Genomic DNA, 6,000 nt, shown 5'->3' with positions numbered 1-6,000 from the left:
TGCTATCTCCCCTAGCCATAAACTAGCCCAGATACCCTCCCCTGCTCTCTCCCCTAGCCCGAAGCTTACCGCCATGCCCATATCACAATGGACCGCTGCTTCCTCTCCAGCTGCCCGGATCCGCTCCCTTAGCAGTTCACCTCATTTGAATGTGAAGTCAGGTAGCCTGGCTGATTTGAATGTGAAGTCAGGTAGCCTGGCTGGTTTGAATGTGAAGTCAGGTAGCCTGGCGTCCCTCACATCTCTGACCTTGACTAAAGGGGACATGGTTGCAATGGAGAGGGAGCTCGAGGGAGCCGTGAAACCGAAGAGCGATGAGAAGACAGAGGCGGAGAGGGTTGGGATTGTCAAAGCGGACAGACTTTCACCGGCAACCGTCCTCTCCTCTCCCTCCGAGCAGCTTCTTAAAGACAGACTGGGTAGTTTGCCTGTGTCACCTTCCCGCCCGCTGTCCCCCTCCTCACCCCTAGGGAGCAGAATAAGCAGCGTGACCATCGTCAAAGCCAGCCCTGATAGTAAGAGAGAGTTTTCCGTGGTCACTATGGCAGACGAGGAAGAACAGAACACAGAAAAGCAGAGAGGAGAGACTCAAGTACAAGTCGGCCTGAGGTTAGAACAGAGAGAAGAGGCTGGGCTGGCAGTGAGCCAGGAGAAGGATGACATGGTGGAAATGGAGGATATTGGAGACTGCAAGGTGAGACAGGTGGAGGAACGAGAGGAGGGGGGAGAGGAAAAGAGCAAGATGGTGCACATTCAGCAGAAACAGGACTAACTCTTCATCAAGACTGACAGCCTGCTCACCACAATACAACATTTATGCAATCCACACAGATACGTAGAATATCACATTTCCAGATCCGTCTATATCAACGTTCTGCACGTCATAGAGTCTGCTATTGGAATAGCACGGGGGCAGTAAGGGCGTGGCGGCCGGGGTGGATAGAGGGCACATAAACACTTGCCTTTCACACCAGAGGGCGCTGTTCGATCCCCTGTCAGGGTCACAGCGTTTCCAAAGTCTGCATTTCAACCGGGAGTGACACTTAACGTTTTTGTTATTTAAGCCCAGTGTTTCCCCTAGAAAAATGTTCAGGCCTGGAGGGATTTCGAAACGTCCCCCGACCGCAACGGTGGGGGCCCTCGCTGGCGACGCTAAACTTTTAGCTAACCTGTTCGCATCTATGTTTGCAATGGCATCCCAAGTATCATCATACTATTATGGGATGCGATGCGAACAGTTGTATTATGGGATGTGCGTTTCCCAGGCAACGACACACGTTGACACGTTTTGGAACAGCGCTGCACGCTGGCACAATGCTGCTAAAAGCAAAATGCTTATTGTTTTGAATGATTTGGCATCTTCTATTACCATCAACACTGTCAACACCAGTCGTAATAGTATGCCATAAAAGTTTACAGAGAGTTTGGGGACAAAAATCTAAGAAGTTTTTTTGTTTTGTTTTGCAATTTCTTTCTGGCCTGGCGGGCCCGCCAGGCCTGTAGAATGGTAGGGGAAACACTGAAGCCTAAACCATAACCCTAATCCTAACCTTAACCAAGTTGTTCCACTTGCCTAAACATAAGCAAAGTTGTTCAAGTTGTTTTTGTGTTTAACGTTGGAAAGGCCGAATGTACATGTGGGTTTGCAGAAATGTACAATGCAGACATTTGATTGTGGTGATTGGGTTGGAGAGAGAAGGAGGAGGAGTTTAAACTGACCTTGACAACAGAGTGGCCTCTGGGAGTTAGGAGGAGGAGTTTAAACTAAGCCTGACAACAGAGTGGCCTCTGGGAGTTAGGAGGAGGAGTTTAAACTAAACCTGACAACAGAGTGGCCTCTGGGAGTTAGGAGGCTGGAGAATGGAAACAGAGAGAGTAAACTGCAGAAACCTGCACCTCCCATGGAGTCAATGGGGAAAAAAAGCAATAAAACAAAACGTGACGATGGCTTTAAACACAGCAGTTAGAATGATGCCTACAGCTGGACCTGATGTCTACAGCTGGACTGGACGGGCTTTGTAACGGACTTGCTGACATAGTGCTTTACTAACTTTAAACGAATTCCTGTGATGTTAAAGCATTCCCGCTTTTAATTTACGTGTTTGGTGAACCTCCTTTCCTTCATCCTGCTTCATGGACTTCAGTTGGTGATTTCCTCCGTTTCCCAGAATGCCTTTTGACAAACCCCAGAGAAGGAGTACGGAATTGAACTGTCAATCAAGTTGGGCATATTGTATGGGCCCTATATAAATATAGCTAGCTAGCCAACTGCATTGCATTGTGGTCGTTTGAGGCTCTTATATGACGAAATTCTTCCTGTATGATTGTTGAACGTCGGTGCAAAATGGTGAGTCCAGAAAGAAGCCCCGCCCCTTACTCTTTGATTCTGAAGGATTACACCAAAATCTGAAACCTTTTTAGGTAACACTTTACACTATTAAGCATTAGTTAAGTGTTAGTAAATACTTAATTCATCACTTATAAAGCATTGTTCATACATTACTAAGTATTTGTAAGTCATTCATAAACACAAGGCAGGTATGCATTTACATTTAAAAAAAAAGTGTAATTTTCAATTTTGTAATTAAGCAAAGGCTTTGAAAAATGCTGACATTGGCGCCCTCAGAATTTTGGGGTGGCCAATCAGATTTCACGGTGTGGCCATGGCCACCCCTATAGGCATGCCCCATGTAATTAAGGTAGTTAGTAATTGTTAGTTAAGGTAGTTGTTAGTTAAGTATTTTGTGTGAGCTAATCTAAAGTGAGGACTATCTATGCCTTACAAAGCATTTATAAATTAGATTCAATACAATTGTTAAATAAATTATAAATTAGCCTATTAATGAGGAATCAAACATTTATAACTGTGTTTATGAATGACTTACAAATGCTTAGTAATGTATGAACAATGCTTTATAAATGATTAATTATGTATTTACTAATACTTAAAGGCCGGCTTTACCGTGGGGAATATGAATATATATTAAATCTCACGCCCCTAAGGTTTTCGAATCCGTTGAAATTTTTGAAATTGGTTGTTTCCCGCCAGAGATATCACCAGAAATCCACTCTGTGTGGAGGGGGGGGGGGGGGGTGGTGGAGGGGAGGGGCGGGTGCGGGGACCCGAAATACTACATTTCCCACAATGCACTGGGCTCGCGTGGCCTTCGTTTTCATGCCCACCCCTCAGGCATTTGGCTGATATCAAACTCCAGTAGATGGCGGTAATGCACATATATGTTTGCCAACCGCCATAAAACTCGAAGAAGAAGAAGGCTTCGACAATAAAAGATACAAAGAAGAAGAAATAAATCGAAAATAAAATTGCCTCCAAATTGCACCAAATGTAAACGGTAGTATATATGTCGGCAGATGTCTTCATAAAAAAAAATTCATGCATTTTAAGGCATTTTCGTAGGAGTTACGCGCATCTGATGTTGTAACTATTTTCTGTAAAAATGTGTAAAAATGGGTACATTGCTCAGCGTTGATTTCGTTACTTCAACTCACCTACTACTAGATGTAAAATTTGACGAGCTTTCCAATGCCGCCAGTCCCGTGTCTTTTGGTGCTTCCGTTCCAGAGATATGGTCTCTTGGCAAGGAGCTATGGAAAGCTAACCTAGCTACAGTATGCTATGCGGGTGAACAAGATGGCTGCCTTTTGCTTTTCGTCGAGAGCTCTGAAGGGGCGTGGAGGACCTCTAGAGGCGGGACCATGGCTCACAAGACTTGTAGTTCATAGGCGCTCGAGTTCCGCAAGCGGGGAGGGAAGCCGGGTGACGCGTAACGCGTCATCCGGCTTCCCTAAAAATGTGAGAGATGCCTGATAGGTCAGGCAGTGAAGCTCCAATTTCAAAAAATTTCAACGGATTCTAAAACCTTAGGGGCTTGAGATTGATATATATTCATATTCCCCACGGTAAAGCCGTCCTTTAACTCATGCTTAATAGTGTATAGTTATTATCAAGTGTTTTTTTTTTCTGCTACCAAACTTCATTGTAGCTGTGCTGGAAATATCTTGACATAACATCACGTCATCTATGTTTGGCCAGTTACCCACAGGAAAAATGGACAAAGAAATGGAAGGTACATACTGTACATAGCTTTTTATTTGATTCGTATTTTATTTTTACATTGTGAATTTGTCCTGTAAGTGGCTAGGCAGCAGATGGACTGGCTGTCTCTGGTGAACTAAGTAGCTGGATTACAACTCATTGTTTGCTGTGTGACTGACTTGGCTGACCAACTGCTTTTAACTGATGAATTAATTGATATGGTAACCATGGTGCTTATGTATTGATGTATAACGTGGCAATGACTTGGGCAGTGTTGACACTTTCATATCTTGATATATTGATCCTCCTGCTTGTAAAAGAAGACTAATAACAGCACAAACACAGCAGCTGCTACTATATGAAGATACATTCGAGCTAAACCACAATCTGGGAACCGAAATGGATGCGGAAAAGGAAAGCAGAAGTGACGGAAAAGCCCCCGTCACTTCCTTTTCCGCGTCCATTTCGGCTATTTGCTAATAACGTTAACGCATAAACACACTGCATAGAAGACGTCAACTCGTCTTATAACAACAGGAAGCTGGGAAAAATGGTAGGGCTGTCCCAGAGTCTATTTCTCAAATAAAAATAGACTCTGGGTTCCCAGATTGGCTACACCATGACTATGTTTCTCCTCAGATGTCCTAATGGACACATCAAAAGCTCAGCTTTACCATAAAGCTTTCAAGAAAGTATCCAGTGCTGCAGAAGCAGACCTATCTCCACACTTTGTTTTAGTGCTGTGTCAGCGCTGGAGAAAGGTTGGCTCAAACCATTATCATTCTGCTATAGGGGGAAATGCTCTTTCTTGTCTTGTACATGTATGTATATCTTTAAAACAATCATTAAGCATCTTGGGTGGCACTAAGCCCAGAGGTGCAGTGCCGGTGCCCTTGCAAAATAGTGTCGGGGGTACTTGTTTTGGTGGAACATTTGAACGTGGTGGGGGAGGGGGGTGTGTGGTTTGGGGGGGGGGGAGCCCTGGCATTAACAGCCCCTACACACCACAGTGACCCCCCCCCCCCCCCCCCTGCGTGTAGACGCTGGGAAGTTGCTGCTGCCCATTCCTTTTGTATTGGATACGTCGCTCATCACCTTGAAAAGCATGCTGGGATACCTGGTGGTGGATGACAGCGATGAGAGGCGGGGCCAATTTCAAATTTACCAATTCAAGATGGAAAGACAGCCAATCAAGCTGCAGTATCAAGCGACCAGCTATGCCAATACATGCGAATACCGTCGCTGTGGTGTGTCGGGGCGTAAGAGTAAGTAACATAAAACAGTAAAAGACTTATATTGACGAAGGGATACGACTTTTAGTAGCTAGCTGAGAGGTGGTTGTTGTTGTTGCACGTAACGGTGGGGGCTTTGAAAACAGTAACTTGCAAATAGTGGACGTGGAAGCAGGGGAGGATCTGAAATAGACAGTCTTATACCCACAGCCTACTTCCTACTACTTGAGTCATACTACACCAACAACAATTTAGAACTGGTCTAATCCAATGTTACAGATAGTCATCGACTTTGGACTGGTTATATACTCATGCCAGAACATTGTTCTGCTGACAAGGACTATATTATGTTCCCTTGCCATCTTCATCAAAACGTTAACAGTTTCCTGCATCTCCTGGACAGAGAAAACACTGTTCCTGTCAACACATAATACCGAACAGTCCATTCTTAGACTATGGATTAGATTTCTCGAATTATTATTCCTGTATACTCACCAAGATGTTGTTGTTGTTTTGACCAAATCTTGTTATTCGCCACTTTCTTTTTTCTTTTGCTGGCGTCATTTTGTGTCCCCAATTGAATCGGACTGAATGCTTACAAGGAGGGATGCAAAATAGCTGCAAATGGGAGCTGTGACGACAAGGAACAGAAGACAATATAACCACAGACAAAACTGATGCTTGTATTATTGACCAGTATACACCAAGACA

The sequence above is a fragment of the Poromitra crassiceps genome (assembly GCF_964638095.1).
Source record: "Poromitra crassiceps genome assembly, chromosome: 15".
NCBI lineage: Eukaryota > Metazoa > Chordata > Actinopteri > Beryciformes > Melamphaidae > Poromitra > Poromitra crassiceps.
Note: the sequence above shows the minus strand (reverse complement) of the source record.